This window comes from Falco cherrug, chromosome 15, assembly GCF_023634085.1.
Source record: "Falco cherrug isolate bFalChe1 chromosome 15, bFalChe1.pri, whole genome shotgun sequence".
Lineage (NCBI taxonomy): Eukaryota > Metazoa > Chordata > Aves > Falconiformes > Falconidae > Falco > Falco cherrug.
The window spans coordinates 14,362,478-14,377,840 of NC_073711.1; positions in this window are offsets into that span (position 1 = coordinate 14,362,478).

Below are 15,363 nucleotides of genomic sequence, written 5' to 3' on the forward strand. Positions count from 1 at the left end.
AAAATACATCCACGTCTGTACGGAGAACGGCACCAGCTCCTTCTCCCAGATCAAAATCCAGCAGCAGTGGCTTGCCAAGGAGCTGAAAAAGCTGGACTCTGTGCTGCACTGAAACAGATGGATGTGGATGACTTGCCCCACACTTGAAGACCCCAAATTCATGCCACACAGGCATTCATCTTTGTTTGATACATATGGCTATTTTCCTATGGGGACAAAGTTCACTCCTCCAGAGAACAGTAGAAAGCACCTTGGCTGGAGATACTGTCTCCCAGCAAGATAAGATGTTGAAAGCAGTGCAGCATGGGCTCAGCAGGTCGAGGGTCATGTTTTCACCTCGCTCCTGTGCTGAGACCAGCCTGCACATGGAGAGGATCTCTTCCCTGCTGGGAACAGACTTCATCTGTTGTATCAGTACAACAAGGAGGGACAGGACCAAAGCAACTGGGATGAGCCATCAGACAGACACCAAAAAAGTGCTGGTTTTACACAGCTTTTTTCTTCTTTCTTTTGTAGGTGCTTTTGACCAGTCCTAAAACGACATGCCTCTGGTAAAAGACCCAGTGGTCAGTTTAGTACATCGTTCGGCTTGAGCAAAGAGAGGTAGGTAACTAAAAGTTTCAGCTGCAGGAAGGATCACAGCTGCTGTTTCCAAATCACAGCTGAAGGAGTTTAAAATAATGGAAAATAATACAAAACTACTTTTGAGACCCAGCATAAGCTTCTCTGTAGTGCTAACAGACACTAAGTCATAAATTTCTTCATTAACTCATTTTGCTACAGAAGAAATGAGGTTTCAGGGGGAATTCAGAAATCATTTCTTCCACATGAAAAATTTGTGCACTTAATTTGTTGCAGTAAACCACCATTCTGAATGCTGAGGAGCTCTGCGATAGCCAGATGATGGAAAAGCATCTGCCTTAACTGCTTTTTTCTCCATTTAACTAGTAAAATATTTCCATTTCAGTGATGAGATGAAAAGCACAGTGGAGAAAATCACAGAAGAAAAGATATGCCCTGTTTTCTAACCAGGGCTGTAGAGTGAAATAGCTGATATCACCAGATTCAGCACAAAACAAAATGGTAGAGAATTTTTTTACAAAACTCTTACGATGAGCAGATAGAATAAGAGCATTTTGGAGGAGCATATAGCACACAAGTGAGATTTCAACACAACGTAAGGGACTTACAGATACAGAGATACATCTCTTCCATTACCCAGACGGTTAGACTTGGATCTCTAAACAAACATTGACAAGGGAAGGATTTACAGACTTGGGAGTCTGAAATCTGAGCCTGGTTTCTATAGATCTCCAGGTATTCAGAATAAAACGGGATTTGGAAACCACAGCCTCAGAATTGCGTGTTAACATTGGCTCAGTGAGAGTTAACATGCGCAGTGAGAGCATCTATCCTGCTGGAACTCCCTCCGGGGACACACGTGCAAGATGCAGCCTGTGTAGAAGGGGGGACAGTGAGACCAGCCTGAGCTCACTCAGTTCTTCTGGGGCAGCACAAGAGATATCAAGGACCCTAGGTTTTTTCTTTAAACAGTGTCCCAGCGGCTTTGACCCTACACATTTCATGTAGAACATGCCTTCCTTTAACGAATTCTGGCTCAAACATTATTAAAGACTTTTTCCAACTGCTCCTACCTTTTCCCCTCCCTCCAAATATTCAGTTCTCATATATTACTCTCGACACCTCACTGAATATAAAAATACATTATTAAATTTGAAGTGAAATCAGAAGAGTTTTAATTGCTCAGAGTCTTGGGAGCCCTCAGCCCCATCTGCAACAGGAACGCATTGACAGATTCAGCTGCTGGATTAGTCCCACAACTGAATGGATGGATCCAAGGTTCAAATTGAAGAGGCTTGGAATAAGAAGGTCACTGAATCCAGAAATCCTTATGGTCAGTGATGCCTGGCAGTGGGGTCCGTCTGCCCATGTGTGTGTGTCCCCAGATTTTTTTACTGCAGGGTTTTTACTGCAGTCCTCTTCCCCACGTTAAGTGCAGTGTCCGGTGCATAACTGCCCCACTGCTGTTGCACTGTTTGCAAGGGACCTGCAGACCAAAATTATCAGGAATAACTACATTATTGTACCAAGGCTTTCGGAGACGAGAAAATGGATGACTGCAGAGCGTATTTCTTTTTCTTGCAACATTTTGGTAGAGCTCGGAGCACAGAAAAGGCACTATTCCCAACAGTGAGTGGAAGAGGCAACTGCTATGCACTATTGATTCTTCATGGTTAATACAATATTTCAAGCTTAGTCACAGACTGGCAAGCTCTCTTGGCATTGCAGATGTTGTTTAGATCTTCTCCCTAGTGCACATAACGCATGGATTCGGAGAACCAGCCCTTACAAATGTTTATGTAATATAGAGGAGCAGTGAATATTGATGTGGGGGAGCCCTGTCTGAATCCCCTGCTCCTTTTGGGGAGATTTCCAAAGCCTTTTTCTGCCTTTCAATATCTTATCTCGCTGGGAGACAGTATCTCCAGCCAAGGTGCTTTGTACTGTTCTCTGGAGGAGTGAACTTTGTCCCCATAGGAAAATAGTCATACATATCAAACAAAGCAATCGTGCAAATTTGTACCATCATTATCTGCATTAGCAGCTACAAGTATCACAAGAAGAAATCATGGAGGGAGATGTATGTAAGTCTGTAAATGGCCAAAAAAAGCTGAAAGCCACATTTGTCAGAACTTTTTGCTGTGATTAGCAAAATGTTGTTAAAAACTGGTTACCAAGCATACCTGTCTGATCACTGTTTATAAGTTCAAAACACCATCCTGGTTATACCCTGCACACTCTGCTTAGCAGCCACCTCGAAGCAGCCAGGATTTTCTGGGTAAGGAGAAATCAGAACATGCCAATTCATTCACCAGTGCGCTACTAGCTTTGCTGCGATCAAATTGCATCTACCCATCAGAGTCGCTTGAGTTACAGGAAGCACAAGATAGCGTCAGCAAAGAAAATATGTCCCTAGGAAAAATTACAGAAGTGATCTTGTTGGAAACAGCCAAGCAGCATGGATAATGAGAGTCCTTCTGAAATGTCAGCAGGCTGAGCGGGGGCTCTCAGACCAGTGCTGGTACAGTTCAGCCACCTCTTGCCGTTTAAATGTTATCACAACAATTCCTGTAAGTTTCTAAATTGAAAAAATAATGACCAGTACACCAAAATTAATCATTGGCTTGTACAGGGAAAGCAGCTGGCCAAAATACAAAGGACCTTTACAATGTCACAGAGGTGTGTTTGATGTAGTAATGACTAGTGGAAAGGGTTTCTGCTTGTCCCTGTTCTGCTGTCAGCCTAATCAGATCAGCACCGCTAATAAAACTTATTTCCCTCTAGCTGAGTTTGAGCTTGCAAATGTGTGTGCAGCTCGAGGCAGAAAGAGTTGCCCCCACTTTGCTCTTTACATGTTTCAGGAGAGGGATGACACCAATTTTTAGGAAATCAATGTCCCAGTCCTGACCAAGATCCACAGAGGTGGGGTGGATGGGGTGAGCGCCCTGCTGAGCCCCGTTTCAGCCACCCTTGCTGAGCTCTGCCTATGCAGAAGGAAGCTGCTGTAGGGCCCTGCCCAGCTGCACTTGTGCAGAAGACCTCTAACCTCAGCATGGCCTTGGTGGAGTGGAGTGGCTGTGTGACAGATCCCACCTTCCCCACCATCCCTGAGCTGGACCAGTCCTGCTTGGGCACCCTCCAGCCATGCACACTGGTTTAAACTGCCTGTGCGTGAAATTCCCAGCAGAGCTGATGTTTTTATTTTATTTTATTTTCCTGGTTTTAGCAAGTATCTTTTGCTAGTCTAATGAAATACTGTTCTAATTTATGAAGGAAAGCCAGATGTGCAGCAGATGAAGCTGTCCAGGATAACACTGGTGACAGCACTGCAGATGCACTGAGGTGCAATCCATTTATGATAACGGTGCTGAGCAAAGGAGCAGATGTGCCAATCTCCCAGCTCAGGTTTGAATACTGCACCTCCTGACACCTTTAATCCTCCTTCTCTCCGCCACGTTTAGCTATGAATTTAGCCTGTCACCAGGCTGAGGGTTATCCAGCCCAGACAGCGGGCCCACCTCCCTCACTGTGCACCGACAGCGAGGAGCAGGTGGTGCTTTGGCGTATGTGCAAGCAGGCTCCTGCTGTGCACCGCTCAGTGAGCAGAGTCATCTTTTTTTGGCAGCCCTGAGACAGTTTACTCTTGCCTCTGCGTTGGGCTGGATGTCAGTTTGTATAACTACAAGGACTGGCTTACTGTAGAAAAGCAGGTATCGAGCTGATTTTCTTTAAATGTTCCTAAGTGGCCTTTCATACCAACTATAAATTACCTAGCCCACTGCTTCCCTGACAAACACCTTTTCTAGCTTTTTTTATTGCACAGCTGTAAACACATCACTTGGTATTGTACATGTAGAGCCTGCTTAGAGATCTTTCCACCAGCAGTATTTCATCTTGCAAAAAGTGCAACATTGCCAAAATATGTGGTCTTTGAGGTAAGGTGTGGTGGCCAGCTAATCGGAACCCATGACTTACAGGACAAGCAGTCCCATAGAAATTCAAGTGTTTCAGAACAATCATGCTACCTTGGCTCAGTTTTCGACAATACCTTTCTCACTGAAACTTAAACACAACATCTCCAGGTTGCACTGTGCTTGAAGGATCCTCAGGATGCATGACATGGGCTAGGGCCAGCAGAACATTCTGGCTTCATCTCCCTGTAGATTTTGCTACAACTCCGTCATCCAGGATTTCCCAAACACAGGGCTGCCATGTGGTCCCTTTGCATGCTTCCCCTCCTCCCACACGTGCTAGCCTGAAAGAGCCCTCTAACACGTATTCATTGAACTAGACTACCAGGCACCAACACCTTGGTAAAAACTGCAGTTGACACCTGGAAACAGGGCATCACCAATGCATATTAAAGGGGATTTCACATCCTTCATCATAATTTCTGAAGATGAAGCCGAGTTGTCTATTTAGATGGGTAACATTATGGGGTCAAGCATAGTGTATAACCCCACGGCAGCTGCCCTCTGACAATGTCACATTCACCAAGTCAAAGATTATTTTGCCTTTTGTAATATCTTACACTAGCCCTAAACATAGGAAGAAGAAAAAAAAGTGCCTGTTTTGCACATCACTAGCTATTAGGCTCTATCTGGTTACATCACATCAGCTGACATAACGTAAACTCATGTAAGCAGATAAAATGTGACACATATGTCATGTTGCGTCAGATTTTAAAGGATTTGGCAGCTTTTACACCAGGGATGAAAAATATCAAGTTTAACCATCATACCTGTAGGCCTTCAGGATAAAGCAATGCTAACCACCCCCTGCAACACACATTTTCTTACTCTAATGGCTCATTTCTAGCTTGAATGTAAAAATGTAAATTACAATGTAAAAATAGTAAAAATATGTAAAAAATGTACAAATGTAAAAATAGTAAAAATGACCAGTTTTACTCTCTGTTATTCTCCTATTCCTTCCCAAAAGACATACAAACATGATGAGGGCTAGCCTTGACAAAGCACACGTCGGTGGGGAATTAATCTACTGAAAAATGGATAAAACATAGACCTTGTCTCAAAAAAACCCCACCAAAATCAATAGCAACCTTTCTATTGATTCAGACAGGAAATGGATCAAGGTCTCCATGCCTCAGTAAATATTTTTACTGTACAACTAATTTCCCATTAGAAAGAAAAGCACAGGTTTTTTTGTAAGCCATGGGGAAAAAGCAGAACAAATTTTATGTAACAGAGCAGATAGATTACGAAGGAGAGGCAGCGCTTAGGTGATCTATCAAGTGCTAATACCATGTTTGGTTTTTCAATATTTTCTTCATTTTCCACTCACACAGAAATTTTACAGTGAGGAAAGAGCAACCCTGGTGTTTGCACCAGCAGCAGGACCATGACCCACGTACATGCCCCTCCTAGCTACAACTGTCAGAGAAAACATGGTACCTGGGCATCACAGAGCCCACTGGGCACTGGCCCCCTCCTCACCCAGCTTCTGGAGCAGAAAACAGCTCTAGGACCTTAGGAGCTCACTTACCCGTGGTTTCCAAACCAGTTGTTTCGGAGCCACATCCTGTAGGAGATACAGAGAAGCTTGACAGTCCCCTGTAGGAACTCCCCTCAGCCACAGCTGCAGCTTGTATCAATTACTTTCAGCCACCTGAGGGTATTCATCATGCAGTGGCTTGGTAGGATTCCGCCTTTACAGCAGATTATTGTCATCAGGCTGGAAACTCTAGTGCCACACTAATAAGATAATGCTCTGGTAACACAGTTGGTTAATAACATTTGTTACAAACAGAAGCTGAGGCAAAAGTACAGACTTGCGGCCTGACAAAGGAAAGAAAACAGAAAATGGCCAGCATCAGCATCGCCTGCATCCCTCACATACCACCTGCTCATCAGCACACTGCCTGCACTGCAGCACTGAGCTGCAGCAGCGTGGGGGAGGGCATGGGCTGGCTGAGGGACTTTGCTCCCCAAAATACATTACCTGGATGGGTTCTTACATGCTGATTTTCCTCTGCTCACAATATCATGGATACATCCGAAAAGTTTCCTTTTCCTGGTTTGCATGTCCTGGGGTGAGAGAAAAAGGACAGGTGTACCTGCAGGGGCAGGGATGCTGAGCTGTCAGCTGAAAGTGCTTGTCAGGGGTGGAAGAAATTAAAAGGACACTATCCAGATCACATAGTTGTCTATAAACTTTCAGTAACCTCCTCCTTGGATTTGTGTCCATCGCACACTAATGCTTTAGAGAAGAGTTGCATTCAACACCCCTCTGCATACCAGGTCTTGCTCTGTCATGCCACTCATTTCACCATGAATCGTCTCTTTCTACTTGGTAGGAGTAAAGGCTTGTTCCTTGCTTGCTTCCCACCCCCACCTCCCCACCCCCCAAAGGCTCTAACAGCTTCTTAGCCCAGTTCTGGGGGCAGAGGTGCAATTTAGTAATTGTCGAAGTAATACTCAACTAAGATTTTCAGTACATTAAAAAAGGGACCTGTGCTCTTCTCCAGGCTCCCTGCATTAGCTGCTGTCAAGGGCAGGCTGCACAGAAGAGATACCACATTGCTGAGGCCAGTACTGCCCGGTGAGAGTTTGCCTTTTGTATGGAAACTCTGATAAAGGGCAGTCGAACAAATCAGACATTTTCTCTGAAGTGAAAACATTTCTAGCTTATCCTCTTGATCCTTCGGATTCTTATTCATCACGTGCAGGAGAGTAGCACCTGCGGATGGACCCAAGCAAAGGTATCAATTCAATACTGAATCCAGCAGTTTACCAGCAGAGTAAGACTCAAATTGCAAAACGATTCATCTTAGAACCTGTTTATAAGTGAAAAACAGGTATCTCAAAGCTGGTAACCTTTTAGAAACACCACGGCAACAGATTCTGCCTGACAGCTTTGATACGAATTTTGCCCACTGTATAAATATTGATGGGTTTAATGCTCAGCACTGCAGACTTAATCTTCTTAGCAGGTACATTTCCAGATCGAGAGCTGCAATGAGCGTGAGGTCCCCCGCCCCGGGGTGGCAACCATGCGGTGCAGCGCTCAAGCTGTTGTTTGGAGTCATTAGTCCTTGAAAGGAAAAAGTTAATTGACAAGTGTTCATAAATGTTGTGTACTTGAGAGTCTCAGGGGAATTGCTCAATTAATATACTCTCAACCAAGCAGATTTGGGATCATTAAGAGCCTCTGGCATGTTAAAGGAGGCACGGGGAAGGCAAACAAGCAAACAGGGACTCCTGCTATCACATTGCCCTCATCATGATGTGGGAACAAGCCACCCTGGCACTGCCGCTACACTGCCATGTTCCCCACAGCTCCCCAGAACATCTCTGTGATCAGGATGAAAGGAAGCAAAGAAGAGCAGGATTTCAACGTGCGTGTTTATTTTTAGACCCTGTTCTTCTGACCGGCTCTTCCGAGAAGGTCTGTGCCCACAGAGGCTCGGAGCCCATCTCTACCAGCCAGACGTGTAATTTATAACTCCTTTTCTTCAGTGTCAAAGCTAACTGCACAAAGGACATACAATATTGAGAAAGACCCAATTTTACTGACACTATGAAGGATTAAGGAAGCAAGATGGGAAAAGAATATTAAAAAATCTGTACATCAGTTTGCTTTGCTTTCTGGCTTAGTAGACTGTGCCTGCTTGTTTATTCCACCTGTACATCTCAGCTCACCTTTAGGTAACTTAGCTGTTGAAAGTTTATCCTCACTTTTAAAATAAAGAATGTTTTAACCTAATTGTTTAAATTAATGAGCTGCCCTGCAGATTTCCTCTTTTGAACCAGAGCCACTCTCAGGCGGTCCTGCCAAACCAAATTCTTTGACCCAATTTCTAAGAATAAATTCCTTCCTGAAAGCTGAACGCAGCCGCACTAATCCATATTGTCCAGCCTGCTGAAACTGGTTTTTATAATGGAAATATGCAGAGCCCTCAGCAATGGTGATACAAATTAAGTTACCGTATTATTTTTTTTTTATGCCAAAGCTATTCTGAAATTCTGAGGTCACTACTTATATGGCTTGGTGACAAGGGAATTAACTGCACAAAGATCAAGTGACATTAGAATTTTTTTTTAAAAAAAGCTTACTGGGAAAAAATAGATGCAGTCAATAATGTATGAAGGATAGATGTGCCATTGTTTAAAGAAAAGAGCTAGAATGCTACTTTTTTATTTTTACACTGACAAATATGTGCAAGGAAGTAAAAGGCCTTTGTGCTCTCTATTAACAAACATACTTTGAAAAAATTATGATCAGATCTCTATCATCAAACTTTTAAAGATGCATTAAATAGAATAAGATAACTGGATATCACATCATATATTAACTGCCAGTTACCTGCAACCACACAGATCATTTCCCCTTGCCTCTCCTTTCTGTTTAGGCTGCAAACCCATGTGTCATGGAGTGTATCTTACTGTGACCTCTTGCCCGCACCATAAATCAGTGGTAGTTTTGCTGCTGAGCTGCTGTGCTTAAATCAAGTCCTATGTGTATTAATAAATATAAAATCACATAGCAGCTTGGTGCTGTAATCCTGACAGGACTCTGAGGATGCTGCCATCAGAAGCATTGTAGCCTGGTAGCAATTGCACCCTGGCACCCAGCATGCTCAACACTGGCTAGAGCAAGACTCCAGTTTGCTTCAACTAATGTAGATTAGCCCTCTTTAATCTCTCCTGGTGATATTTTTACATGCTATTTTTCAGGGAAGGTATCCCTGTATCACAGGGAGAACACATGATCAGCCTTCCTACAAGGGCTTGCTCTTGCAAATTCTTCACTCAGCGAGACGATGGGGTACCCGGTGCAGAACGCGGTCTGGCTGCACTAAACCAGGGATAAAAGGAGCATCTCAGGGAAGAATTGTTTGTCACGTCCCTAAATCTCTCTAAGCAGAGTGGGAGGCTGCAGCAGCACAAGCCCAGGCTGTCAGAGAGCAGAAATCACTGCTCTCCCAGCGCAGCACTTGCTGTAGACACAATAACAAATACAATGCCCAAGTCTGGAAGGACACCGGATTGATGGGGATTTACAGGCGGAATTGAACCCCTGAGAGAGAGTTGTCAGCAGCACCTCAAATACTTGCCGCAGAGACCAGGTTTCCTGCAGAGCCTTTTACCTCTTTTCTGAAAATGTAAAGACATAAACCAAACGTTGTCAATATGAACATCTCATGAACATGGGTGAAGCACCCTCTGCAGCAGCATTGCCACCCACTCAAGCTGGCACGTGGCAGGACAAGGCACAGACTGTGCTCCAGCTACGCCGAGCTCACCCAGTGCCACGGAGCCCAGCACGGTCACCCAAAAATACCACTTGGAAAAATTTATGACTTACTTGAGCTCTGCTTTGTCTCTCGGAAGTATTTTTTGCTGCTGAAAGTATACAAATTTATATTTTTATTTTATAAATTTTTATAGATTTTAAGAGTAGAAACTTTGCAACTCCATCTATTTGCTTCAGATAGAGGACGTATCTCTGAACGAGTGCAAAGAAGAGACTTCTGTTTGATTCAGAAAACAGTATTGGTACCTTTCTAAAAGAAACATTCAACTGTGTTCAAATGGGATAAAATGGTGCTAGAAGTTCTTGTCTAGATTTATAATTTTAAACAAAAATAGCTTAAAACTCTTCCTTAGTAAACCCAACAAAATAAGACAACTTTGATGGAAAAACAGGCAGAACTGTGGTTCTATGCAGTAGCAAAAGTACATTCAGAATTTGAAAGAAAGAAAATACCCAACTTATTTGCAGTTTTTCTTTTAAGGGAGAAAAAGTTTTTTGTCTCCAGCTGTAGAGCAAAGAGCTGTTACCAGTCCATCAAAGAGAGAAACACGGCACAGACCTGGTCAGCCATGCAATCAATTTCCATTATTATTTTTTTCTGAAAGCAACAAGCTTCTGTGAAGCTGTATTTGTTCCACTTTTTCCTCAGTGAATGATTTTGCATTAGTAACGAGATTATCATAAAACTGATGTACATGCCGATTTCCCAGAGTGTCCTCTGTGCCTGTAACTGTGGGGTTTCTTTCCCTTCAGATGCAAGAGATCAATAGGGAAAACGGTGGCACATACGTGATGGTCACCTGCACTGGTCAGTAGAAGACAGCGATGAGATGAGAGAGAAAATATAGATGAGAGGAACCTGCACAGCTCTGTAAGCCAGTAGGCAATCTTAAGGGTCTTGCTTAGTTTGGATGAAGATAGCTTCCATCATTGCTTTAAATATCAAGATTCGGTTAGGATGCTGGCAAGTTTTACTTCCATATGCTGCCCACGATCCTGTCTGAATTTAGCCAATAGCAGCGTCAGTGCTTGATGGAAGACCTCAGCAGCAGTCCTGAGGACTTACATCTCCTCCAGCCAGAGCTACTCATCACGTACCGGCTGGAGAAGAGCTCTCCTGGCATATGGGACCGGCATGATGCTACAGCCGAAGCACTGCAGGCACAGCAGAAGGTCCTGTCAAACCAATATTTTACTTTCACCCAGAGTCTCGGGACGTATTTGGACCACTGCTATCTCCATGGCTTGCCCTTGCTCTTTTGGAAACAGCAGCACTGGTTTACAACCCTGCGTTGTCTCCCCTCGGGAAACAGATCAGTATTGCTGCAGAATGGGGCCCATCAGCTAAACCTCTGCTGCAGGGCACAGCTCAGCTGGGCCGTTGAATTTTCTGTGCACCCCCTCAAAAGCCTCTGGGAAGCCTCAGGAAACTTAAATAATGTGAGGGCACCGAACACCAAACCTAGTCCCTTTATTTTTTGAGTTCAATCACTTTGTCTTTAGCCTCGTAACCCAGTGGGGTGAAGAAGAGAGAGGCGGTGTTGGCAAGGTTTGCCTTGCAGTGGGTGACAGCAGGGAGAGGCACACAAAAGGCATAGGGAGGCACTCCAGTGCATGGGCACGCTCCTCAGCAACATACATTTTCTTCTTCTTCTCACTTCTCAGGGGCCCGGATCCCTCCTGAGTCTGGGCGTGTGGCAACTGCATAAGCATATTTTGTTTGTACAGTAACTTGCAAGGACGAGAGACCCAGCAGGGCACACTGCAAAAGGGAGCCAGGAGAGTATTTCGTGCATCGAGGTGATGTGGGCTGTGGTTTTGCCTCTCTACCCTTGCTGAAATGAAGATACAGTAACTGCTTGTATCAGTGGAGAAGAAAACCATGGCAACAGAAACTTAGTTTGTACTTTAATTTATTGCCATCAAGATATTTGCCAAGTGCTGACTCCCTGGGAAAAATGCATTTTTCATCAGTACTACACAGAAATTAGCATCAGAAGAATTAATGCACTTAATAACTGTCAAGGGACACCAAGAAATGTGCCTGAGACATGAAGACAACTGGATTTATGAGTCCCTTCAACCTATAGCAAACATCAGCTAACTGGATAAATGTCACTGCAGGTTTGAATCATGATTTGGTGTCATTTTAAATTTAAGTGAAGCCAGGATTTTCTTTATTTAGCTAACACTGGAAATGACATAATGAATAAAGGGCACAAGCTCCTGTTTGTGTCAGCCTCAAACCTAGAAAAGGGTGAAGGTATTTCCTTCAAATAGGTCAAGTCATAAGTTAGCGTGACTGTTTTTAACCAGAGGAGGAAGGTTGTATAATAGAGATGGAACTGGTCAGACAATTAGCCAAACAGCCTCGAGACTTATCCCATCTTCTCCTCCTCTGTTTTCCTCCTCCATCTAAGCAAGGAGCAGCTGAAGCCCACTGGCATTACGGGGCAAGTGCCCCCCAGCCAGGAGAGCTCTCAGGAAGCCTGTGCAGCCAGCCTGCTGCTGTTTCACAGGTGGCAAAGCAGCAACGTATAAAATTTAGGAGTGGTTATAGGAGACCCAGGGCTACTGGGCTCAGTGCTCCCACCTCTGCTCTGCTGCTTTGTTCCCTGGCTTTACTCCAAGATTATCCTCCTCCTACCCCACACTTCCAACAGCACAACTTCCCATCACTTCGGTATCTCCCCTTCCTCCATGTCCCAGCCTCCTAATCTGAAGTGACAGAAAATAAGCCACCACCTTCCCAGAGCATCTCCAGGCTTTACATCTTTATCTCAAGAGAGTCCACGTCTTGGTTTTGGCCCAGGTACAATAAGAAGTAACTTTTTTCCTCAACACTAATGTTGAATCACAGCTAATGCATTGAATATAACATACAAACTTCAAATACAGCTAAGATGACTACAGGTAGCATCACCATATTTCTATGAATATTTCTGGAGAAATGTCATTCTCTGCTTCTTTTTTTCTTTTTTTTTTTTTTTTTTTTAATATACTGCCTCATCAACCCATAGCAACACCTACTGTCAGACACATACTGCAGAACTGAGTTTTGGGTTTGCTTTCAGGAACAGAAACTTCAGGAAATTTGGGTTGTGATGGGCCTGTTTTCCCATCTAAAGCAACAGCTTGTTCATACATTTCTAGATGATGGTGTTTTCAGACATGTCTTGATCCAGAGCCAGACTTCCTCCTCCAAATTATTAAACACCATTTGCTTGCACTGAGGGCTGTATTGCTGAAATTCATTCTGTTATTAATCTGTAAGCTGGTAACAAACTGACCACTTTATTCAGCCTCATGATTTTAGCAGAGAACATTATTTAGCACCACATACAAAATAGCATCTTCACTATGAGAAAAATAGCAACTGATTCATTGTTCAGCTGATGGGAGGAATTACCTCCATCACAGTGTGATTCATCATGATTCATTCCACGCCCGGAATCACGAAGGAATAATTTAAAGTCAACTCAACATATTGGTAAGCTCTAAACTAACTGCAGTCACTGGGCATCGCTATGGGCAGCTGGGGAAAGCCTGTGCTTTGTACATATTGCTGATGGACAGAAGCAAAACGTGAGGATATCTCAGCTGTGGGGTAGCAGTGCTGCAAAGATGAAAGCATAGTTATAGAAAGGGATGATGTTCCTTCACCTAGGGTTCGCTGTGAAAAGGCAGCTCTAAGGTAGAAAAAGAAGCAAGTTAGAGAAAAAGAGTAAAAAATTTATTGTAGGCAAAGCAAGATCTGCACAGGGAAAGAGTGACGAAAATTGAGCTGTTACACAGACTGATGAGACAAATAGGACAGGACACGGTAGATCGTCCTAAAATAGTGCAAAGCCTGGTGCATGCCTGCTTGCACACAAGACAAGCAGAGGACAGGTAACAAGGAAAAGCATGCAAGCCAGAAGCAAATATGGGGAGAAGGGAGTTGGAAAAGTAGCAACGCAAAGTAGATACTCCAGGGCCCAGTGACATTGAAAGACAGGGACAATGAGAGCAGCCCAGAAAATAACTCAAAGACCAGAAGGATTCAGGTCCCCTGAGGAGTGAGGGTAACAGGGGTGTCCTTATAGACAAATTGTGGGGTATTTATCTGCTGCAGAGCACCATTTCTTTCAGGATCCTGCTACAGCCTGGACAAAGGGCCGCGTGAGACGATAAGGCAGCGTATATCGTTCCCACTGCACAGCTTTAGCGTGCCCAGAAACAGGGTGGGGGTTAACACTGCTCTAGCTCGGGCTAGCAAGCATGCTGCGCTGCCAAGGGGAACGCATGCGGGGCAGGCCTATGGAACGGACCAGATTATAGATTCACTTAAGTGAATTCTCTGAAACGCTGTAATTGCTGCCTGGGATGCATTACTGCAATATGAGGGTTTTAATGGAGAGTTAAGAGCAACGCTGACCTTTAAATACTCTATGCATTCTAAGGCTGCACTAGATGATTTTACACCAATTATTTATTAGCATTATAAGTAAATGAGTTATTATCATTCATGAATTCTGTAACAGTCAATTTGTTTCTCTGCCCAGAGCCTTGAAGTGTCTATTTCACAATTTCTTAGAGATGTAACCATAGGAACTAAGCGGTTGCCAACATAAACCTTCATAATTAATGATGATAAGCTTTCACCCTATTGAGTGATACTGAAATGTATACAGAGTCAATAAAATGCACCTCAAGGGCCATGGGACCCTGAAGGCAGCGGTACATCGACTTACTGTATGTAACACTTACGTGCTGCCTGAGTGAGTACATTGGCTGAGCTGCGCATTTTTTAAACTCTCACACAAAGAAGCGTGCTGTGAAATGGAAAACCAAGGCGGCAGATTTTCTGCCCTGGAAAGCAGAGATCCCTCTGAGCTGTAATAGAGAGCAAAGGCAGTGCCCGTGACCCACGGCCGGAGCATCACAAGGGATGGGAAATGGCAGCAGAGAGGGGCCAGACCCCCCTCCCCGGCACTGTGTCGGCAGGGCAGTGCCACGTCCCGTGCCCCGGGCTGCCAGGGTGGGTGCAGCACGGAAGGGTTGGGCTCTGCCACGCAGTTTGAAGCAGCCCCCAGACCTGGAGCCAGCTCCCTTCCTGCAGCAGAGCGCTCACCTCAGGGGAGGTATTTAACTGTAGATACCTCCTGCAAGGTCAAACACAAAAAGGCACTCAAATAGCTTCTGTGGGGATCCTACCTGTCCCTTTCACACTGGGATGAATATTGCCACTCTGTTCCCCTCTAAAGAGGTTTTTTTCCCCCTATGTATCTAGTGCTGGAGGATAGACAGCTCCGCTGAAGATGATCATCCTCAAGTGGGTGTGTGGTTTCCAAGCAATAGTGTGACTTTTGCTAAGAACATATACAGAGACACAAACAGTCCACCTCTGGAGGTGATAATTTTACATACCTATATACCAGGCCAGGGAAGAATGTTTTTGTTCTTGCTCACCTGTGGCTGGGAAGGCACAAGACCTTCTTACAGGGAAAAAATTTCCGTAATCCC